Source organism: Spinacia oleracea, chromosome 3, assembly GCF_020520425.1.
Source record: "Spinacia oleracea cultivar Varoflay chromosome 3, BTI_SOV_V1, whole genome shotgun sequence".
In the NCBI taxonomy this organism is placed as follows: domain Eukaryota; kingdom Viridiplantae; phylum Streptophyta; class Magnoliopsida; order Caryophyllales; family Amaranthaceae; genus Spinacia; species Spinacia oleracea.
In genome coordinates, this window is record NC_079489.1 from 30827927 (window position 1) to 30853959 (window position 26033).

At 37.8% G+C, this 26033-nt stretch overlaps 1 pseudogene; it reads left to right on the top strand.

The window, feature by feature from the left end:
* The first annotated feature begins 13822 nt into the window (after positions 1-13822).
* LOC110801248 (uncharacterized) lies at positions 13823-19428 on the top strand (annotated as a pseudogene).
* Positions 19429-26033: the final 6605 nt, after the last annotated feature.

Genomic DNA, 26033 nt, shown 5'->3' on the forward strand with positions numbered 1-26033 from the left:
GGATAGAAAATATGGTCTGCGTACCATTAATTTGAATGTAATTGGTCTAAAGTACCAAAATTGTTTTTCAATTCAAATATGGCCTGCGTACCATCAAATAGTTGTAATTAGTTTTAATTATAGCTTATCCTATTTGAAGAAAATGGTGCCTCCCACGGAGATTTTCAAGACGGACTTTGAAGTTAAAGCTTCAAGATGAAGTCGGGCCATACTAGATCACATTTATCTTATGCATGTTTTAAGTTATTTATTGCTTTTAAATATGTCTTAAAATGCATGAGATCAAAAGCTTGATTATGTTGCATGATTAAGGATTTTAGTTCACTTAAAATCTAACCAACATAGTAAGAGCCTTAAGTTCCAAACTTAAAAATTGAGTTAAAAGGTGCCATGCCAAAATATACACTTGCTTGGATATCCTTTACATCAATCTAGTAATAGTTTTCGCTCAGCGAGGTGTTACTTATTGGTCCTAAAGGGGCAAGGTACACAAATAATTGTGAGTACATGTTAGTTTTGGTGAAACTCAACGATATAAGTAAGGAGTCCTTTTATGTCGTGGCAAAATCGATAGGTTTACCTAATAAGTTCTTAGACGTACCTATCAACCAAGAATAGTTTCTAGACTATTAGCAAAAGGCTTTTGCTTACCTAAGATGTTTTAGGATTAAGTCGACAAACTGTGCTTAGTTCTTCAATGATTTTAGGATCTTGGAATCATTTTATTCACACCTGCCGGAACAATAAATTCGAATAAAATGCTAATAACTTGTTGAAATTGCATGATTGCTTTAATTTTCAAGTTATTACTCATGATAAATGTTTAGACTTTGCATGCTTCAATGTATGTTTTAATTATTATTTATAATTAAATATCTTGCACTGCAATAAATCCTTTTAGAAAGGTAACAGTAAATCTCCTCGATTGGTAGTGAATCCAAGAACGATTCACGGAAATGAGAGAAAGTGAGCAATTTAAAATGTACGTTTCTTATAGCGACTTTTATGGTTGTTTTCGAACATCAAAGTCGAATGGCAAACCAATTGGTGCTTGTAAATTCAAAATACACTGTAGTTTTGAGATCATAAAGCATTGAGTTTAATACGCTCAGCTTTACCAATGGTGAACAACCTAATATCTTTGTCCATTTAATTCTCGAATGAGTCTAGTCCCTAGACATTCGAATAGATCGATGCTTAGAGAACTTTAGAAGCTTCTGGTAAGATCATCTAGTTGAAACTTAATATTCAACATAAATTAAATGGTAAGAACCTTGTTGGGGTGACATTGGACATGTCTAACAAAGTATAAAAGTCAACACTAAAGAATTCAATTCTTAAGACTATAAGAAAGGGTACAAGAAATAGGAAAACGAGGAACAAATGAAAGGAATTTACGATTCCGTTTCTACCTATAAGTTTATGTTTAAAGAGAAGTGACCTAGCAATCAAACTTCCTTGGTATCATATACCGCTTGAGGTTCTTATTTCGGTAATAACTCAAACAATGGAAGCTAGGATACACTAATGACCTACAAGTGGGAAATGAAGCATGGCATTGCTACATTAATTGTAGGGTCATCTAAGTTTGTTTTAATTCCTTTCAAAGGCTGGAACTTAATGGCTATTTTGTTCCATAATCAGCATACCTAAATTTCTGCTTCAAACACAGAAAGACTCACATTCAAGAAAAACAAAAACAATGTTTGTTTGTTTATTTGAATGAAATGGTCAATTACAGGTTGAGTCAATATGCTTGATTAAAACAAACAACTCTTTAAAGAACTTTACTAGGTTCAAATCAACCCCTTGATTTGAGTTCCACTAATCTTTGGCATTGTTGCTTAGACCATATCAACAAGTTAACATTCATAAGCTCTATTTTGATGGACTTTTGAAAGTTGATTGATTTCTAGATCAATTCAAGACAAGCTCGTCTTACTTGTTGAAAGTAACAAAAGATATGAATTATTGTTAGAACGCCTAGACAATAGAGTTCAAAGCTAAAGAAAGATTTTATGACTTTATTATTTCACATGGTTTTGAGTGCATATTGGTTTATTTACTCAATGTGATATAAGTTTGAATCTGTTTGGCTAGTTCAAAGATTCAGAAGTATAAAATCCACTTGGCAAGAAATCATAAAAATCTAGGTTAGATCATGTTGATGATTACTTGAGACCAAAATATGATCATCAATGATTGTGTGTTGTAATTTCACAATCTAGGTCCATAAGATATGGCATATCTTAGTTGGAATAATCGAAGTCAATTAGTACTTGATTCGATTAATGATGAATCATAAAGACTTTTCCTATAATTTCTAAAACAAAATGCTCAACTACCACCAAACTAAACCAGATTCGTCAAAGCTATTGAAAAGTAATTTTCAGAATAACTTTTCATAAAATATATCTAGAGAGTTGCAAAACTCAGTGGGAGCTTAGTGTTTGTCATTCGACAAACTAAGGCCCAAGTATAGATATATGTTTCATTGTGATTTATTCATATGAGACACAAGGGTATTGTTTCTACCACGAATTTTTGAGAACATAATGTTTGTTTGCTCGAAATAATGTCCTTTTGGAGATTCATTTCCAAAATGACAAGTGGGAGAAAATAGACCTCGAAAGTCTTCGAGGCGAACAACAAACATAGACGGACATTCCGGAGGATTTTCGAAGTTCTTTAGAAAATCCGAACACGTATTCTTTAAGGACTTTAGAAGTGGCTTTAAAGAATAGACATCTCTTAGAAGACTTTACAAGTGCTTCAAGGAGAACAGAATATTCAAAGGACTCTCAAAGTGCCTGTTGATATTCTATTGTTTGATACCCAAGTAGGCATAGAGTTCAGGTCAATGAAACTATGAGATTCTTCTATTAATAGTGAAGAAACCTACAACTTGCAGTCAAACTATTAATGAGTTTGTGACCTGTAAGAAAGCTATGACGAAACCCAGATTCCCTAAAATGGTTAGAGGCCATATATAGACTCAAATGTTTTAAATGGTTAGAGGCCATAAAACATACTCAATGTTTTGATGACAAAATTGAAATTTTGTTGATTTGCAAGAATAGTTTCACATCTATTGGTTGCAAGTTTGTTTTAAGGATAAAAACCATCAAACATGAAATTGTGTTCACATACAAAGCTAGATTAGTTGCTAAAGGTTACAAGCAAATTCATGACATGGATTGTGTTGAAACCTCATGCATAATCGTAATGCTCAAGTCTATATTCAAGCAATGATTGCATATTGGTACATATAGCAATTGGATGACAAAACGTATTCCTCAATCAATTGTTGGAATAAAATATGTACATGGTATGTCATAGAATTTGTGGATCCAAATAAATGCTTGAAAAGGAAAGCTAGCTTATAAAATCTAAGTACAGATTTAAGCAAGCAATTGGGAATTGGAACTGTATTTTAAGTGAAGCTAATAAGCATTTTAGTTTCATAAAATATACATGATTCTTATAGATATATAAGAAGTTTAGTGGGAGTACGTAAAACTTAATTGGTCCTATGTGTATCACACACATATCTCTCTATTGTGAAATAACATTCAAATTCTAATGACTTAGATTTGAAATTATTCATCAATGATGGACCATGGCGAAACTTAGTGCATATTAGGTATTAAGATCTATTTATAAAGATCTTATAATATTGTTTTGGATTAAGTAATGGCATTTACTAAATCAAACACGAAATACTCCATTGGAGACATTCGACCCATATGAATAAATCTAAATAAAGAATGTTTGAACTATGTATAAGCATTTACTAAGTTAAACATCAAAGGATCTAAGTAAGATTCTTAACCTATATTATATGTCAAAGAATTTAGCTGGATTTAGTATCTACTGAAACAAGATGAGCTAAAGTTACATGAATAGAATTCAATTGGGAATTATTCTGCAAAAGAATTTATCATGTATGATATAATATGAGGATCGCCAAAAACGTATCGTATGACTTTAGGCATGACGAACATATACCAATCTCTATTGATCTAAGTGAAGATCAACTAGATTGAGATCAAGAATACTTATGGTACTTGAAAAGGTACATAGGAACAGTTCTTGATTCAAGGAAATAAAGATATGCTAAATATTGATGCTACACGCATGAGCACTGGCAAAGGATCAAGCAAGACCCTTTGGAGTTAACCATTGATAAGGACGAGCTATAAAGCATCGTGTTTTGAAATGGCAACATGGGTTGGAGACCATGAGTTGTTGCGTGGGAAATTAAAATATTAATTTCTATGTTCCAAAGATACAGCTGGAAAGTCTTCCACATATCTGTGAACTGCATGGATAAGTAAATCCAAACAAAGCATCACTAGCAACCTAAACAGTTGAAGTAAAAGTACTTATTGCCTAAGAAGCAATAAAACAGAGTTGTTTATATTAATGAGTTCTTCATTGAACTTGGGAAGATCACATGTCTGTTGACTTAATGGTTCTTCATTGCAAAATGCGTAGTACCACTAATGTAGCAAGAAAGACTAGATCACAAAATAAACATACTCAAAAGATCTTATCATCATATCTCGAAGAACATTCGATAAAAAGGATATTAAGATTGGCAAAGCATGATAACTAAACCTATGCAACAAGTGAGAAGCAACACTCACGTTGTAGCACTGGAAATCAAGCATAGCTTTGAAATTCCATGAACTGTTTTAAAGATGGGTTTGAGGCCCATGGTTGTAAAACATTGGGGTTGAACATTTATCATATATGAAATGTATTTTCATATTCCATTCAATCTTGGTTTAGTATTAAATGATGAGTCCCTTCAATTTGACGATATATTCAAGATAGACTCTCAGGACCAGTCCTGTGACTAAGAAATGTCTATCAAGTGAACTTGAATGTCAAAAGTTGAAAATGGTCCCTAGTCGGAGTTTTCTATAAAATTGGACGCATAGAAAACGTTAGACGATTAGAGTGCAAGATGACTAGTAGTTCTGTTTCTTGAACTATGTGGACATGGCAATGTCATAATCATTTGCATAGATACTTACTTTGGGAAGACTAGTATCGGACAAGACCTATGAAACTTTACTGTAAGAGATGAAAATCTGTCATAAGTAAATTTCATTAAAATTATTAGACACTAAATCCTCAATACCTGAGTGATTTGAGATTACTTGTTTGAGAACTGGTTGCTTTGACGTTGACCAACCGTCGCACCGTAAAAGGAGGCTATAAAGGCAACGCTCAGGTAATCACCTATCAAACGAAGTCTAATCTCAAGATTGCAAGATTGGGATTGTCCTCCCATAAATCGGGATGAGATGCTTAAAAGTTGTACAAGGCCACTCGGAGAGCTAGAAACTGTGAAATGCATGGCCGTGCTCGGATGAATCATAGGCTATGATTATCTGTTTATATGATCAGTTGAACTCTGAAAACGAGGAACACCTCTGGACATAATAAGGATGACAACTCTTACCTTATGTTCAAGAGCAAGCATCGAGCGACAAAGGAATTAGGAAATGCACACTTGTCCCTAAGGACAAGTGGGAGACTGAAGGAAATAATGCCCTTGGTCCAAGTATGCATTCTATGTTAAGTCTAATAAATGCGGTTCAGTATTAATTAACAAGTTAATAATTCAGTGAGATCAAGTGAGCTGAATGCCTAGCTAGAGGCCGCTTCAGTTCAAGTGGAATTAATGATATTAATCCACAGCTTACTCTTGACTGAACCCGTAGGGTCACACAAATAGTACGTAAACGGATCAAGTATTTAATGGCATTAAATACTCCATCTATGGATATTCGGAATCGACGGATCTTGGTTTCAGTGGGAGCTGAGATCGTCACAGGCAAGAAATGAATACTCCGGAAACGATGATATTGCCGGAAACGGAAATATGGATCGTATCGGAAATATAAATATTATCCAAGTCGTAGATGTTGCCGGAAACGGAAACATGGTACGTATCGGAAAATATTATCGGAAATGGAAATATTGCCAGAATCGGAAATATTGCCGGAAACGGAAATATTGTCAGAATCGGAAATATTATCGGAATCGGAAAATAATTCCGGAAACGGAAATATTAAATATTTGTTCGAAACGGAAATTGATTCCGGAATCGGAAATATTGAATATTGTTCGTATCGGAAATGAATTCCGGAATCGGGAAATTAATCGGAAGCGTATCGTACGAATTAGCATCGGACGAGGCCTGCCAGACGAAGGCCCAGCACGAAGCCGGGCCATCGCCCAGCAAGCCAGCGCGCCACAAACGCACCAGCCAAGGCTGCGCCAGGCCCACCGCAAGGCAGGCCCAGTTCGCGCCAAAGCTACGGCAGCGTGTGGGCTTGCGGCAGTGGGCTGCGAGTTCGCGGGCTGCGCGCGCGCATGGCGCCCCTCGTGGGCTGCTGTGCGTGCGTGTGCGTTTGTGTGCTACTCGAATCCTAAAGCTACCGGGATTTGTCATATGATTAAATCTAATCCTAAAAGATTTAGTTTATTTAATTAAAGTCCTAGTAGGATTATAATTAAATAAATTAGTATCCTAATAGGATTCCAAATCCTTTTCCATAACTCTATAAATAGGTGCCTAGGGTCACATATTTACATCGAGTATTCAAGTATTCAAAGTGATTTTTGAGAGCAAAAATTCAGTCACACTAAGGGCGATCCTAGTTGGTCAAGCTTAAGGCGGATCCGGACGTGCTGTGGACTATCTACGGAGGGACGACACTTGGAGTCCTAAAGACTTGTTCTTGTTCGGTTCGGGCCCAGCTAGGGAAGGCACGCAACAAAGAGTATGCATCTAAACTATGCTAAATGATTATGTGTAAATAATATGCTTTCCTGGCTTTATGGTTTTTCCGCATGATTTATGAATTGTCATATGTATCATAACCTAACAGTTAATATTTGGCAACTCAAGGCTTCCTCTGTGGAGCACCGCACTGCCCTTATCAACGCTCTGGTCAAACTGAATGTCACCCCAGAAGTCACTCCTGACGAATTGATCGGGTTGCTTACAAATCTGGAAGAAGGAATCACCTTTACTAATGAAGACCTCCCACCTGAGGGGGCGGGCCATCACAAGGCTCTCTATCTGACTGTTGAATACAAAGACAAGATCATCCCCATGACTCTGGTGGACAATGGATCGGCCATCAATGTGTGTCCTCTCCGCACTGCCGAAAATCTGTTGGGGAATACAGTTAAACATAATAACATGTGCGGAACAATCCCCAAAGCCAGGAAACATGTATAAAGCACAGATTAAGCAAACTTACATTCGAAGCGTGTTTTCCACAATAATCTGTCAACAAACACAAACAAAGAACTCCACTTGTCGTTCCTCTACTTGGTTCACCGACACGATCAGATCCGTCTTGATTATCGTAGCTTAGACAATTGATCAAGATACTTTGCCTTTTGGGATGAACACACTATGGAGGCACAGAGAGAATTAGGGTTCTCTGTTTTCTCCTAGGGTTGTGTGTATTGTGTTATGATTGTACTAAGTTGAAAAATAGGTTGTAAGGTTATTTACATAACCTTACTAACCGACCAAGCCAAGAGGCAAGGCCGGCTAGCAATCCCGCAAGCCAAACACACGGACACGCACAGCCATTGGGCCGTGGGCCGCGCTGCTGCTGTGTCGTGGTCTCGGCCCGCATGCACGCGCATAGCTCCGCGCCATAAGGGCCTCGCTGCTGCTGCGTTGCTTTGCTTGCTCGCCTAGTCGTGTGCACGCCCATGGGCCTCGAGTGCTTTGTGCACTCGGCTCGTGGGCCGCTCCTCGTATTCGCGATTAAATATATTTCCGATATATTATTTATCGTTTCGTATATGACGAATCACCGTCGTACGATACGATTTATTCGTCTCGCCTAGCTTACGAATATTCGCGATACGATATACGATTCCGATGCAAGGTCGTATCGTATAATACGTTTCCAACTTAAATCCCGAAAAGCTATTAAATGAATTTCCGATTCATTTAATCCGGTGATCTATTACGTGTCATTGGTGTGACCTTGTAGGTTCAGTCAAGAGTAAGTTGTGAGTTTAATATCCATTAGAACTCACTGATCGGAAGCATTGCTCCAGCTAGCTGTTCCGATCACTTGATCTCACTGAATTAATTGTTCGCAATTAATCTGAACCTTGGTATTAGACTTAATGCACCTTGGGTGAAGGACATATTTCCTTCAATCTCCCACTTGTCATTCAGACAAGTGTGCATCCACATTCCTTTGTCACTTAGTGTTACTTACTGAACATAAGGTAAGATCCAAGGCATCCTTATTAGGTCCAGAAGTGTTTCTCGGATTACAGAGTTTAACTGTCAAACTTTTGCAGAAGGTTAAGCCTAACCATTCTGAGCACGGCCATGCATTTTACAGTATCTAACTCTCCGAGAGGCCTTGTTACACAACAACACCATATCCTATCAAAGATAGGAGGACAATCCATTCTTGCAATCTATGAACACTCACTTTGATTCATAGTACGCCCAATAACTGCTTTTATAGCCTCCTTTTATGGTGCGACGTTTAGCTAGTATCAAAGCGAACTAATTCTCAAACGAGCAGACATAATCGCTCATGTTCTGAGGAACGGTTTCTAATCAGCATTAATGAGAACTACCTATGACATGACTTTAATGTCTTAAAGTGTTCTCATGGTCAATCCGATACAAGATCCAATAAGTATCTATGCAAAAGATTCTGACATCCAGTCACTCTAGTTCAAGAAACAGAACTAAGTAATCTACTTGCAATCTAATCTTCATTAGTCATTGGTCGTCCACCTTTCAATGACCTGGATTAGGGATCCTTTGTGACTTTAATATTCAAGTTCACTTAAGTGTGTTTCTTTGTCGAAGAATCCATCTTGACATCCCATTTGAATGATTTGAATCATATGGACTTATCATTTAATTCTAAACCACAATTAAATGAATATGAAATAAATAAATTTCATAAATATGAAATGGTTAAACCAATTGTTTTAAACATAGATCTAACAGATGTTCTAAAACAATACTTAGAAAATCAAAGCCATTCTCCAACATGCTTGATTCCCATGGTTGCTACATGTGCGTTGTGTTTCACTTGTGGCAACGGTTTAGTCAATGGATCCGCGACGTTGTCGTCAGTTCCAACCTTGCAAATCTCGATTTCCTTTCTTTCAACGATCTCTCGAAGTATATGAAATCGCCGCAGTACGTGCTTGGACTTCTGGTGGCTCCTAGGCTCCTTTGCCTGGGCAATGGCTCCGCTATTGTCGCAATACAAAGCCACTGGTCCTTTAATGGAGGGGACAACACCAAGTTCTTCGATGAACTTCCGAATCCAAACAGCTTCCTTTGCTGCTTCTGAGGCAGCAATGTACTCAGCTTCAGTTGTAGAATCCGCAATAGTGCTTTGCTTAGCACTTTTCCAGCTTACTGCTCCGCCGTTGAGGCAGAACACAAACCCAGACTGTGATCTGAAATCATCTTTGAAAGCTTGCGTCCGTATAGCCCTTAACAATTAACTCATCTGTACCACCATAAACCAGAAACTAATCCTTAGTCCTTTTTAGGTACTTTAGGATGTTCTTGGCAGCAGTCTAATGCGCCTCACCTGGTTCTGACTGGTACCTGCTCGTTGCACTGAGTGCGAACGAAACATCCGGCCTTGTACATATCATAGCATACATGATGGATCCAATAGCCGAAGCGTATGGAATTCCACTCATCTTTCTACGCTCATCAGATGTTTTGGGACACTGATTCTTGCTTAGATATATGCCATGTGACATGGGTAGATGGCCTCTCTTGGATTCCATCATATTGAACCTAGCTAGCACTTTGTCAATGTAAGTGCTTTGGCTTAGTCCAATCATCCTCTTAGATCTATCCCTATAGATCTTGATGCCCAATATGTACTGTGCCTCTCCTAAGTCCTTCATTGAGAAACACTTCCCAGGCCAAGTCTTTACAGACTCCAACATAGGAATGTCGTTTCCAATAAGTAGTATGTCGTCAACATACAAGACTAGGAATGCAATTTTACTCCCACTGACCTTCTTGTATACACAAGATTCGTCCGGATTCTTGATGAAGCCAAACTTATTGACTGCTTCATCAAATCGTTTATTCCAACTCCTTGATGCCTGCTTTAGCCCGTAGATGGACTTCTTAAGCTTGCATACCTTTCCTTGGTTCTTTTGATCGACAAAACCCTCCGGCTGTGTCATGAACACAGTCTCTTCAAGAACACTGTTCAAGAAGGCATTTTTGACATCCATTTGCCATATTTCATAGTCATGAAAGCGACAATCGCAAGGATTATCCGAATAGACTTAAGCATCACGACTGGAGAAAAGGTTTCATCGTAGTCAACGCCGTGAACTTGCATGTAACCTTTTGCTACCAATCTAGCCTTGTATATGTATACAATTCCATCTTTGTATTTCTTCAACTTGAAGACCCATTTGCATTCGATGGGTGTGAGCCCATCCGGCAAATCAACCAAATCCCAGACTTGATTTTCAGACATAGAGTCTATTTCAGATTGCATGGCCTCTAACCATTTAGTGGAGCTTGGGCTCGTCATAGCTTGCTTGTAAGTCATAGGTTCATCACTATCCAATATGAGAACGTCTAAGTTTTCAGTCAAGAGGACGCCTGTCCATCTGTCCGGCTGAAAAATAGTTCTATTTGACCTACGAGGGGCAACAACATTTTGAGGAACTACTCCCACTGGCTCTTCTAAAAACCTTGGAGGTTCATCAACCTGAACTGATTCTAAAGAGTTCTGAGTTCGTTGTTCGTCTCGAATCTCTTCGAGGTTTATTATTCTCCCACTTGTCAATTTGGAAATATGATTTCTTTCCAAAAAGACACCGTCACGAGCAACGAATACCTTGTTGTCTGACTTGTTGTAGAAATAATACCCCATAGTTTCTTTTGGATACCCAACGAAGAAACATTTGTCAGATTTAGGTTGTAGCTTATCCGAAATTAATCGCTTGACATATGCCTCGCAACCCCAAATCTTCAGAAAAGACAACTTTAGAAGTTTCCCAGTCCATAATTCGTATGGAGTCTTTCAATAGCTTTTGACGGAGCACGATTCAGTATGAGTGCTGCAGTTTGCAACACATGTCCCCAGAGCTGTAAAGGAAGTTCGGCCTGACCCATCATTGACCTGACCATATCGAGTATGGTCATGTTTCTCCGTTCCGACACTCCATTCCATTGAGGTGTCCCCGGAGCAGTCAATTCAGAAAGAATACCGCATTCTTTTAGATGGTCATCAAACTCGTGGCTAAGATATCACCTCCTCGATCCGATCTTAGAGCTTTTATTTTCTTGCCATGTTGATTCTCTACTTCATTTTGAAATTTTTCTGAATTTCTCAAACGATTCAGACTTGTGCTTCATTAAGTAAACATAGCCATATTTACTGAAGTCGTCCGTAAACGTTATGAAATAGCTGAACTCACCTCTAGCTTTCGTACTCATAGGCCCACATACGTCCGTATGTATTAGCCCTAGTAGTTCGCTTGCTCTTTCTCCCACCTTTGAGAAAGGTTGCTTTGTCATTTTGCCAAGTAAACAAGATTCGCATTGATCAATCTTCTCTAAGTCGAATGATTCTAGAATTCCTTTCCGTTGAAGTAATTCCATGCGCTTTATGTTTATATGGCCTAATCGACAATGCCACAGAAATGTGAGATCCGAATCACCAGTTTTAGCCTTTTTGGTATTTATGTTATAAATGTGTTTGCTCGTATCTAGCACATAAAGACCGTTTTCTTGTTGTGCTGAACCATAAAACATTCCATTCAAAGAAAAAGAACAACTATTGTCTTTAAATTGAAAACTAAAACCTTTAGAATCCAAACTTGAAACGGAAATAATGTTTCTGGTGATACTAGGAACATAGTAACAGTTTTCTAGTTCCAAAAAAAAACCCACTAGGCAAAGAAATAAAATAAGATCCTACGGCTAATGCAGCAATCCGTGCTCCATTTCCCACGCGTAGATCCATCTCGCCTTTATCAAGATTTCTACTTCTCCTTAGTCCCTGTGAATTGGAACATAAGTGTGAGCCACAACCAGTATCTAATACCCAAGAAGTAGAATTAGCAAGATTACAATGTATAACATACATACCTGAAGGAGAAGCAACGTTTCCGTCCTTCTTCTCTTCCTTTAGTTTGGGGCAATCTCGCTTGTAATGACCAATATCATTACAATTGAAGCATTGCGATGTAGAAGGAGAAGCATTCCTCTTCATCTTGCTCTTGGAAGGCGCCAGATGCCCTCCGGGAGTGGACGAAGATGCAACCTTGCTTTTCTTCCCCTTGCCTACTTTCTTGAATTTAGTCCACCTCACATTCAAAGGGTATTGATTGAACTTAAGGATTTTCTTGCATTTCACGAGTAATTACACAAGTTCACAGAATGTGCTCTCTTTCTGATGAAAGAGATAGTGCATCTTAAAACCCTCATAATCCTTATGAAGAGAATTCAGCACTAGTGCAATAGCTACCGACTCTTTGATGGAACCACCAAGTCTCTCAATTGTGAAAAATAATCTAGACATCATATCCACATGAGATCGAATTGATGTGTTTTTTTCCATCTTGACAGAGTAGATGCGCCTTTGTGCCTCCAGAAGTTCGATTTCTAGGCACGACTTGCGTGGGGTTATGAGCTTGAGATCGCTCATCGAATTAGCCAATTCGTCAACCCCATTGCCACCAGTTTGGCACAAGGGTCGAAAACCCGCACACTTATCCTCAAGGCTACTTAGGAGAGCTTGAGGTTCAAAAGTAATGAACCTCCCTCTCCAACTCTCAGGGATAGACTTAAGGATGAACTCCGTGACAAGGTACTTGTGAAGTGCCCAACTTCTGTACCTTTCAGGAGTCATGCCTCGCGCATCATAGCTAGGGAAAGGTTGTTCAATGACATAGTGTATGCCATTAACTTTCAAAACTTCGACAAGTTTCTCTTTCCATTCAAGAAAATTAGTCAAGTCTAACTCGACATCCAGAATTTCAGCTGATATGATTGTTGTTATGTTTGCGACCATTTTGATTACTACAATCGAAAAGAATTTGCAACAAATAACCATTCATACAATTCAATAACTTTGAAATAAAAGCAAAATATGCAATCATTAAAGCTATTGAAACATTTCATTCATGCAAAAAGCAAAAACATGGTCCAAAATGAATGAAACGATTCCAAGACCCCAAAAGTCCTAAATCCTTAAGCAGCTTTAGCATGTCTTAAGTAGTTTAAGATTTTAGGTAAGCAAAACCTATTGCTAGTAATCTCCAAATTACTCTTGGTTAATAAATTAATGCCATAATTTATCCCATTGCCACAACTTAATGTCATTGCTGTTTGAGTTGTAACCACAATCAACGTGCTCCTTTAGGACGCCTTACCACCTAAGTCAACTAAAATAGCACCTCGCTTTAGCGTAAACCTACTATCTTAGATCCCTAGATTTTTGTAAGTGTTTATTTGGAAGGCAATTTTTAAACTCAATATTACTTGGACCTAGTTGTTTCTATGTTGGTTAAATTATTTAGTGAATTTAAAACTAATCGATTCATAGGAAACAACCTGTTCATGCAAAGCATACATACATTCATACATTCACTCATAATATATCCTAACCCTTTTAAAAGCAAGAGAAGCACCATAAAATTTCCTTAAGAATAGTTAAATGACGGACAAGCCCTTGTATTCCTACTTAAATTACCAGTATACCTTGTGATTACATTACTACCCTTTAACTCACTTTCTCTTCGTTCCAACCTAATTCTCTCTCTCCTCAATCCTCAGTCCCCATTCTCATCCTGATTTTCTCTCTCCTCTTCCCCCTTCTTTGATTTCTCGAGGACATCCGCCTCCACCACCACCTCCATTAACGACTCTTTCCTCTACTACTTCACCTAATTTTCTCCTCTCTTTTTCCTTTTGGCTTTCCTCCTCTAAAGCGAGTTGTCCTACTGGTGTTGGTTAGAGATGGAGTGGTGTTCGAGGTTGATTAAAGGTTTGCAATCCTTCTCTGCTTTCTTGTGAATTTGTTCCCTTCTTCTCCATTCTTCAATCCTTTAGTTGTTTGATCCGCTGTAATATTTCTTCTCGTGTTTAGATCAATGGCATCCAGAGCAGTTCTCTTTCACCATGGTACATCTTTGTTTCTCCTCTCAATCAAAATTTCAATTTCTGCAACTATAATATGATGTCACTGACAATCATTCTGAAATTCAAATGAATACACACCATCTTTCAGTGGGAGCATTGGCTTGGAGGCATTAGAAAGTCCAGGAGCACAATAACCAATTCATGGTATGTAAATTATAGTTCCAACTTTGATTTTCATGATTTATGGGCAATATTTTGCATTTCATTTAATTTGGGCGTTCTTATTGATTTTATATTACTTTTTCTAATTATTAGTATTTTCCAAACTCGCCTTTTCCTGTTTGGTTTGATTACAATATCCGAGCTTGAGCCCATCACCAATTATTCACCATTAATTACCTAATGTACTTCAGTATGACATTAATTGAAGTTATGGAAATTAACCCCTTAAACAATGAAATAAATTTAGGGATTAGAATTCCCTAATTTAGGGATTAATTTAGGGATTATTTCTACTGTATTGTTGATTTTATATTTTTTATAAATCTAGGCTTTCAATCTCCTATTTCTGTTTTGATATTGAAATTCCGTGTAGAAGGATCTTGCTTATGTTGTAAGGTAAAATGTTGAGGCGGGCATTTGAATTCGTTATTTGCTCTAAACAATTAGCTATGAGAGATTTAGCTGATGTTTATGTTTCTGATCATGGAGAGTGTTAAAAGTGATCTCCCACTTTTCGTGAAATATTTGATCAATTTCTTCAAAAATATTTACAGCAAGTGAGAACAAGGGTTTAAGTGTCATTTAGGCAACTGTTAGCAAACAATTAGCTATTAGAGATTTAGCTGATATTTTATGTTTCTGATCATGGAGGGTGTTAAATGTGATCTCACATTTTTCGTGAAATATTTGATCACTTTCTTCAATTTTTTTACAGCAAGTGAGAACAAGGGTTTGTCATTTAGGCTTAGCTATTAGAGATTTACTCATTTAGCTGATAAACTTTTACGTTTCTGATCATGGAATTGGAGAGTGTTAAATATGATCTGACATTTTTCGTGGAATATTTGACCAATTTGTAAGTTTATTTGAACAGAAAAGTAACTCATCACGGAATTTGCTGGCAGTTGCTGTTGGAATAAAGCAAAAAGAACTTGTGAATGCAATGGTTAGAAAGGTAATTATCATCTGCAATACTTTTCTTACTGGTTTACTGCTCTAGACAGGTGCTACCGTGCTATTACTTACATGCAGATTGGTTTTATGTGGTGTTTCGTGCAGTTTCTGTTTAGGGGCTTTTCAGTTATGCTCTTCCATTATGACGGTAATATTGACCGGGTCATACACGTATCTGCAATCAATCAAACTAAGTGGTATCACCCTTGTCTTATCAACCTTTTCTTGTTTCAATGTGATGTTTACCCTTTACTTTTCTGAACTTATATTATCTAAACTTATTAGAACTTATCAAAATTTATTTTAACAATAAATTGTACTTTGGTAACCCTTATTTTTTTGAACTTATCTTATATGAACTTATCTGAACTTATTTTTCCTGAAATAAGGTGAACAGAACAATGTATTTGATAGCAGATTATTTGTTTATGTTCTGACTTGGCTCAGGTCTTTTATGATGATATAGGTGGTTTGCAAAACGGTTCATGCACCCAGATGTAGTTGTTGCTTATGAATATGTTTTTCTCTAGGATGAAGATCTCGGAGTAGACTATTTTGACCCGTTAAGGTGTGTATCGTCCTGCATATCTGTAGCGTGTACCAATATTTTATGAAGAAATCTCATTCATCTGATTATTATGACTTTATTATTGAATGAAAATATATTTCGTGTTATTTTGTTTGTTTCTTAGACCATGAGCCTAAGTTGTAATATCAAAAATACCGAAAAGTTTTATGTTAAGTTGTTGGATTGAATCGATTTACTCAGCTCGGTCTCGGTGGAACTTGATTCTTGACACCATTTAATCCTTTTTTCGGGTTGTTATTATATAATTTCCATAGGTACGTGTCTATTGTTAAAGAGGAGGGTCTTGAAATTTCCCAGCCAGCACTTGACGGTAACAGATCAGAGGTGCATCACCAGATCACTTCCCGGGGAAGGAGAGGAAAAGTTCACAGGTTATCATTCTGTCACTTTGGCATTTCACTGCACAATTAATTAGATACATTTCCGACTTTTTATGCATCAATTCAACATTCTGCTGCTTAATTATCTCTGGATCTGTAATCTTACGAGCTGATATATCAATATATGAACATAAATTGTCAAACAGGTTCTTTTTTCTTATATTTTTGTTTGTTTTAAGCTAAATAGAAGTTGTTATATGATTTTTAGGAGAACATACAAGCATGATGAGTGTGATGAAGACAGTACTGGTCCTCCTTGTACCGGGTAATTATTTCTCTAGCTTTTGAAGGATAAGAGAAATTAGCTATGTTACCTGGACTCTTCATTTTACCTCAAATACCCGTGTCGGATCCTCGACACTCGGACATGGGTATAGACACTTCAACACTCATTTTGGACCAAAATCATGCATTTTTTCACAAAATAGCTGTAACGTACACTTGGCATGTACTCGTGTCTGATATGGGTATCCAAGTCCAGGTAACATAGGAGAATAGCCATCTAGGATAAATATATTGGCACTCTTTAAACTTTAGGACATAATTAGGGAGGCAAAGAGCCGGTTTTTAAAAAAAAAGATAAGAGTCTTTTGATGTGTTGCAGGTGGATAGAAGTCATGGCTCCGGTGTTCTCTCGGCCAGCATGGCGTTGTGTATGGTACATGATTCAGGTATGTCTTTCCTATAGTCTGTAACTTGCCATCTCTCTAGAATTCAGGGGATCTCTTGACCATGTAATACATGATATATTATTAGCCTTGTCGCGACTTAGCTTTGAAATCCTATCACAAAATTTGGTAACTTCATAAAACTTTTATCATTTTAATTTTGTTCTCTCCCTATCAAAAATTTATGTAGTGGCATACTAGATACTCCTTCCATTTCAGAATACTTGCAAGTTGCAACAGTTTGATTGATATACTTGTAATGCACTGGTTTGACTGTAGATATATGCAATTATGTATTAGTAAAAACTATAAAAAAAAGATATTTGAAAACACATTAAGATTAATCTTTTTAGTAGGAGTTTGCTTGTTTGAATTGCAGTGAAATCTATAGAGACTATGCAGTTGTTCGTCTACATGACACTATTAACATTATAAATGGACTGAAAGTTCAACCATCTCTATTTCTTTTCTAAAAGTTAATTGCCGAATTTTTCATATTCTCTTAGTTTTTATTCCCTCCGTCCCTATTTGTTTGCCCCATAGGTAAAATGTGCTTTATGAAGGCTTGGGCCAAAATTTTGCAAGGAATTGGGGGAAATATAGTTTATGAGTGTATACAAGTGAGGTAAATGGTGGGGACCTATTCTATATAAAGAAATGGGGTAATTTTTAAGAGACGGCCTAAAATAGATTATAAGGAACCAAATAGGAGACAGAAGGAGTATGTACTCTGTACAGTTTATTGTCAAATACTCAAGGGTACTTTTATAACATTGTATAAAGGTAATGAGCTAATCTGACTTTGGAATAAAATGAAAAAGGTGACAAATTGACATCCATTTGCTGGATCTCTTATAGTAACAACAGTGAGTTCCGGAAATAAGTGATGAATCTGGGAAGACTACACATAATGTAATTAATTGAAAGTATAATTAAAGCAGAACCAGAATCCTTGAACCACAAGTGTCTTAAACTTGCAAATCAGGGAAGTAAAAGAAACACTAAAATAAGTCTTAGTAACAAACACTGAATGTGCTTTATTAAGGCTTGGGCCAAAATTTTCACCCTGGTGAAATTTGCCGAGTTTGTGATAAACTATGAGTATGTGAATCCCATTTTTGGCATGTGTTACATTTTATTGAACGTCGCATCTAGGTCATGTCATGCTTTCTCAGTTCAGCCAAAAAGTAAAGCCAAATCTGAGTGACAAATATAATAATTTTATTAAAATCATACAACAGTCCGTTGTAGTATTGAACCTTACGAGTTTGGATATTTCTCAACTATTTCAAGTCTATTTCTTACTTCTGCAAATCTTATGGAGATATAATTTAGATAGTTGTTTTCACCATTGAATCAATACGATTTAATACGGAGTACAACATTGTCAATTACACTCTTTCAAACATGCCATGCTTCATATTTTGTCATTTTCCTTTTATATTTACACACTAAAGACTGATAGCTCAGTTCTTGATAGTTGATGATCCATAGTTCCATACTATGAAAGAACTAATGCTACACATGAAATTGGTGAATCAGTAAGTTGCATACATTTTTTTTTTGGAGAGAGTTAGTAAGTTGCATTTGGTTATATTGACATTTTCCAAGGTCTTCACTTGAATTTCATTAGACTGAACTATGTGAATGCTCTTGTATTTTCCTATTAATTGTTGAATCTTCATTGAATATGATATGACATTTAGCTTCAAAAGTTTCTGGAAAATGATGGAAAGTTCAGTCAATGAAATGTTAGAGGGCACCACACCGCAACCTTCATATCATCACATCGTTACTGCAATTTATTTGAGGTGTTTCGATTGTGTGTCCAGGATGAAGATGTATACTCAATTTTGAGGCAGACCTTCCCTCTAAAAATGCAAGCCACCCAAGAATCGAAACATTTGCTTCTTCAAGGTTGTCTGAAAGACCGCCACCAAAGCTAGCCTCCAGCCAGTAGAAGTGGATCAAAAGAATCGCATTGAAAGACCCAACATTCAACCGTAACCTCACAGAAAATGACAAATCATGGCGGTGGCTCTCACTGAAACAACCATCAGAGAAGACCTCCTTGAACGTGTTGGACCTTAAGAAGGGGATAACTACTACTCCTGCGATGTCGGGAGAACTCGGACCAATGCTTGTTACACAATTGGATTCTCATATGATGTTGTCTCATTTGATGAGATTGGCTGAACCGTATTTGTTTGTGAAAATTCAATCACTTAATCATACCAATTCGCAATAACTGTGTTTAACGGACCATAATTGCACTATTATTGTCCATGTATTGTGCAAGGTTTTACGATTAGCTTTTTTTTAAAAAACTTGTAGGACTTGTTAGGAGGCGTGCTCATCACCAAACTATATGTGTAAAGTAAATCATTGGCAAAAATGTGTTTAATGGCTGTATGTATGTCTTTTTTGTCAGCAAACTCCAGCTATGTTGCATTGCTTCCAAAATCATGTTATTTTGGTATTAACTATATCTATTATGGTTGTGTCTTTTTGAGGAACATAGAAGAGTTTGAATTCTCATGTTCAAGGAAATACCCTTACGCCTTTTGACTTGTTATTGTGCCTCCAAACAATCAATAACAACTAATTGATAACGTATTTATAGTTTTTTACTGTCTATTACATGCACATCCAACTATAGCATAGCAGTTTTAGAATTTACCATATATTTTGCATTACCGTAAATTTAACGTCTGTCTCTTAGTAGCATTTTTACAAAATAATTTTTATTTTGGGGGACCGTGCGCGCTAGCGCACGGTCCAACAACTAGTATATAGAAGTGCATAAATAAATGGTGATCAAGTATGGCCCAAAACATCTTGTCTCGAAGCATCCAATCTTCATCACCTCCTTGTTAGCTTGGCATCGTCTTGAATCTTCGTTCAAATGCTAACTTAAAGTTCTAAACTTAGAAATACTTGAAAATAATAAATTACATCAAAATTTCCATGGTACGCAGACCATATTTAAAACTTTACATTCAAAGATAGAACGGTACGCAGACCGTATTTAACTATCCTAAATTGGCCATACTAGTCACTTGGAGTACCTGCATTACATAAAATATATATTCTATGCATTCACCCATTCGTGTGCTAAAACGAATGGCCCATATTATTATGCAAGTATTTACGTGAATTAATTAAAATTCACGTTCACATAAACGCGTCCTAAAAAATTAATCAATTTCCAAATTATTAATCCTTAGACTTTATTCTAACTAAAATTGAATTTAATTAAAATAATGCGACCTACGAAAATAATTAAAAATAATTATTTCATTTTAATTCATTTAGTGGCTCCCACTCAAACCAATAATTATTCCGGATAATTAATTATGAAATATTAAATTAAAACTCGCGGCCCGGCCCAAGTAAATAAAATATTAAATTAAATATCCCATTAGCCCAAATTAATGCAAATATACGAAGCCCAACGAAATAAAAAATTTTCAACGAAAAAAGTCCGATTACGTAGTCGGGCTAGGCTTGTGCCCAGCCCCATGCCTTCCGTGAGGCCCAAGAGCGCACGAGCAAGGCTCGCACACCCCAGCCCCGCGCGCGCATCGCGTCCTCGCAGCTATGCTGCCCCTGCGTGCGTGTTGTGCGTCGTGTGTGTGCTGGACATCGCATGGCTCGCGCCTTGCTTCGTCGCAGCCCCGCAAGCAATGCCGCCTGCCCCTTCCTCGCCCAGCGCGCACGAGGCACGCAGCGTACCTGCTGCTGCCCGTGTCGCATGCGGCTTGGTCAAGCACAATGGCCCCGCATGGCTCGACGAGCCATACATCCACCATGTTCATGTCCGTGCCTTTGGTTCGTGATACGGACCAACTTAATTAAAATTGAATTTAATTTCACGAACTAGCATTAATTTTATTTTTCAAAAAGTTACAATTTTTTTTCTTCGAAAAACAACGATTTTTAACAATTCAATAAACTTTAACGACAATCCATTTTCGTAAAATTATTAAATCAAGGGATAACAATATTCAAACTTTTAAGAACGAACGAATCAACATTTAAAGTTTGAACTTTTAATTAATAAAATCCGAAGCTTTAAATCGTTCATAAACAATTAAATTTCAGATTTTTAATAATTTGGTTTAAGTGCGATTAAAATTAACGAAACCATTCAAAATTTTAATCCAATAATTTTTAAAATTAGCCACTGACCCATGAAATTATATCCCCTTTCCCAATTAACCGAATTATTAAACCAAAATTAATTAAAATTCAATTAGGGTTTCAAATTTTAAGAATTGGGGAAAGGCAAAATTAGGGTTTATACTTATCGGAAAAATTTGAAATTTGTACCATATATCAAGCATGTACCCAGAAACATTGTGTCAAAATTTCAATCAATTCCGAGTAGTTTAGGTTGAACTTTTAATTGAATTACTGTCCGACACTTTTAATTTTTAATGAAAAATTAACAAAAACGCCCAAAAAACGACACTTCGAGGCCTGTTTTTGCAATTCCGTTCTCATGAGTTGATCTTAGAAAATCGTTTTCAATCAAACTAGGGTTTTAAAACTCGAAAAAACGAACAATTTTGATTTCGGACCTGATTATTACGCAATTCATCCAATAATTCGTAAAAATTCCGAAAAATCAACAAAAAAATCAAAATTTTCGACAGATGCAAAAACAATAATAATCATGCTAATTCATGCTTTGAATACATAAGGCTCATGATACTACTGTTTGGAAATACAGTTAAACATAATAACATGTGCGGAACAATCCCCAAAGCCAGGAAACATGTATAAAGCACAGATTAAGCAAACTTACATTCGAAGCGTGTTTTCCACAATAATCTGTCAACAAACACGAACAAAGAACCCCACTTGTCGTTCCTCTACTTGGTTCACCGACACGATTAGATCCGTCTTGATTATCGTAGCTTAGACAATTGATCAAGATACTTTGCCTTTTGGGATGAACACACTATGGAGGCACAGAGAGAATTAGGGTTCTCTGTTTTCTCCTAGGGTTGTGTGCATTGTGTTATGATTGTACTAAGTTGGAAAATAGGTTATAAGATTATTTACATAACCTTACTAACCGACCAAGCCAAGAGGCAAGGCCGGCTAGCAAGCCCGCAAGCCAAACACACGGACACGCACAGCCAGTGGGCCGTGGGCCGCGCTGCTGCTGTGTCGTGGTCTCGGCCCGCATGCACGCGCACAGCTCCGCACCACAAGGGCCTCGCTGCTGCTGCTGCGTTGCTTTGCTTGCTCTCCTAGTCGTGTGCGCGCCCATGGGCCTCGAGTGCTTCGTGCACTCGGCTCGTGGGCCGCTCCTCGTATTCGCGATTAAATATATTTTCGATATATTATTTATCGTTTTGTATACGACGAATCACCATCGTACGATACGATTTATTCGTCTCGCCTAGCTTACGAATATTCGCGATACGATATACGATTTCGATGCAAGGTCGTATCGTACAATACGTTTCCAACTTAAATCCCGAAAAGCTATTAAATGAATTTCCGATTCATTTAATCCGGTGATCTGTTACGTGTCATTGGTGTGACCTTGTAGGTTCAGTCAAGAGTAAGTTGTGAGTTTAATATCCATTAGAACTCACTGACCGGAAGCATTGCTCCAGCTAGCTGTTCCGATCACTTGATCTCACTGAATTAATTGTTCGCAATTAATCTGAACCTTGGTATTAGACTTAATGCACCTTGGGTGAAGGACATATTTCCTTCAGATCAAGCGTGGGCGTTTCCTGGGCACTACTCTGCCACCATCCACCGAATATCCCTTCAAAGCCCAAGGACAGACCAACTGTTGCGGTCTGGGATACAATGTTAGGTTATGATACATATGACAATTCATAAATCATGCGGAAAAACCATAAACCCAGGAATACATATTATTTACACATAATCATTTAGCATAGAATAGATGCATACTCTTTGTTGCGTGCCTTCCCTAGCTGCGCCCGAACCGAACAAGAACAAGTCTTTAGGACTCCAAGTGTCGTCCCTCCGTAGATAGTCCACAGCACGTCCGGATCCGCCTTAAGATTGACCAACTAGAATCGCCCTTAAGGTACTATTATTTTCGGCACTTTATAGGCAAATGTGTGACTGAATTTTTCTCTCAAAAACTCACTTTGAATACTTTGAAACTTGTGTTATAAATTGTGAGCCCTAGCCTCATATTTATAGCGGTATGGAAAGGGAATCGAAATCCTATTCAGATACAAATTAATGAAACCTAGAATCCTACAAGAACTCTAATTTAATTAATTTATCAATTAGAATTAGGAATTTAATCATTAACCGAACTCTGCATGTTTTAGGAAACGTGCACGAACATAAACACTTGCACACACACGCACGACAGCCACGATGGGCCTCATGCGTGCGCGCGAGCAGCAGCCCACTCAGCGCCCGCGCGCGCTGCGCGCTGCGCGCGCTGTGCGCGCTGTGCGCGCAGCGCGCAGCCTGCTGGGCCTGGCCTTGCTGTTTGTGCGGCGCGCTTGGCTTGCTGGGCGATGGCCTGGCTTCGTGCTGGGCCTCGTCCGGCAGGCCTCGTCCGATGCTTATTCGTACGATGCGCTTCCGATTAAATTTTCCGATTCCGGAATTCATTTCCGATACGAACAATATTTAATATTTCCGATTCCGGAATTAATTTCCGTTTCGAACAAATATTTAATATTTCCGTTTCCGGAATTATTTTCCGATTCCGGTAATATTTCCGATTCTGACAATATTTCCGTTTCCGGCAATATTTCCGATTCTGGCAATATTTCCATTTCCGATAATATTTTCCGATACGTACCATGTTTCCGTTTCCGGCAACATCTACGACTTGGATAATATTTATATTTCCGATACGATCCATATTTCCGTTTCCGGCAATATCATCGTTTCCGGAGTATTCATTTCTTGCCTGTGACGATCTTAGCTCCCACTGAAACCAAGATCCGTCGGTTCCGAATATTCATAGATGGAGTATTTAATGCTATTAAATACTTGATCCGTTTACGTACTATTTGTGTGACCCTACGGGTTCAGTCAAGAGTAAGCTGTGGATTATTATCATTAATTCCACTTGAACTGAAGCGGCCTCTAGCTAGGCATTCAGCTCACTTGATCTCACTGAATTATTAACTTGTTAATTAATACTGAACCGCATTTATTAGACTTATCATAGAATGCATACTTGGACCAAGGGCATTATTTCCTTCAGTCTCCCACTTGTCCTTAGGGACAAGTGTGCATTTCCTAATTCCTTTGTCGCTCGATGCTTGCTCTTGAACATAAGGTAAGAGTTGTCATCCTTATTATGTCCAGAGGTGTTCCTCGGTTTCAGAGTTCAACTGATCAAATAAACAGATAATCATAGCCTATGATTCATCCGAGCACGGCCATGCATTTCACAGTTTCTAGCTCTCCGAGTGGCCTTGTACAACTTTTAAGCATCTCATCCCGATTTATGGGAGGACAATCCCAATCTTGCGATCTTGAGATTAGACTTCGTTTGATAGGTGATTACCTGAGCGTTGCCTTTATAGCCTCCTTTTACGGTGCGACGGTTGGTCAACGTCAAAGCAACCAGTTCTCAAACAAGTAATCTCAAATCACTCAGGTATTGAGGATTTAGTGTCTAATAATTTAATGAAATTTACTTATGACAGACTTTCATCTCTTACAGTAAAGTTTCATAGGTCTCGTCCGATACTAGTCTTCCCAAAGTAAGTATCTATGCAAATGATTATGACATTGCCATGTCCACATAGTTCAAGAAACAGAACTACTAGTCATCTTGCATTCTAATCGTCTAACGTTTTCTATGCGTCCAATTTTATAGAAAACTCCGATTAGGGACCATTTTCAATCTTTGACATTCAAGTTCACTTGATAGACATTTCTTAGTCACAGGACTGGTCCTGACAGTCTATCTTGAATATATCGTTAAGTTGAAGGGACTCATCATTTAATAAACCACAAATTAAATGGAAAAATGAATTCCTTTCATTTATTGTGAATGATTAACCAATAATGTTTTACAAAGATTTAAACTCTAAAACTTTAAAACATTAAACAGAGACATCAAAGCCATTCTCCAATATGTTTGATTCCCATAGCTGCAGTGTGCGAGTTGTGCTTCGCTTGCGGCAGAGGTTTAGTTAATGGATCTGATATGTTGTCATCAGTTCCAATTTTGCTTATCTCGACTTCTTTTCTTTCAACGAACTCTCGTAGAAGGTGAAATCTACGAAGTACATGCTTGACTCTCTGGTGGTGTCTAGGCTCTTTTGCCTGTGCAATAGCTCCGTTATTATCACAATACAGGGCTATTGGTCCTTTAATGGAGGGGACTACACCAAGTTCTCCTATGAACTTCCTTAGCCATATAGCTTCCTTTGCTGCTTCATGTGCAACAATGTACTCCGCTTCAGTTGTAGAATCCGCAATGGTGCTTTGCTTAGCACTTTTCCAGCTTACTGCTCCTCCGTTGAGGCAGAAGACAAACCCAGACTGTGATCTGAAATCATCTTTGTCGGTTTGGAAACTTGCGTCCGTATAGCCTTTAACAATTAATTCATCATCTCCACCATAGACCAGGAAGTCATCGTTGCGCCTTTTCAGGTACTTCAGAATATTCTTGGCAGCAGTCCAATGCGCCTCTCCTGGGTCTGACTGGTATCTGCTCGTAGCACTGAGTGCGTACGCAACATCCGGGCGTGTACATATCATAGCATACATTATTGAACCAATCAATGATGCATATGGAATCCCATTCATTCGTCTACGCTCATCAAGTGTTTTTGGGCACTGAGTCTTGCTTAGAGTCATTCCATGAGACATGGGTAGGTAGCCTCGCTTGGAGTCCGCCATCTTGAACCTATCAAGCACCTTATTGATATAAGTGCTTTGACTAAGTCCAATCATCTTTTTAGATCTATCTCTGTAAATCTTGATGCCCAATATGTACTGTGCTTCTCCTAGATCCTTCATCGAAAAACATTTCCCAAGCCAAATCTTGACAGAGTTCAACATAGGAATGTCATTTC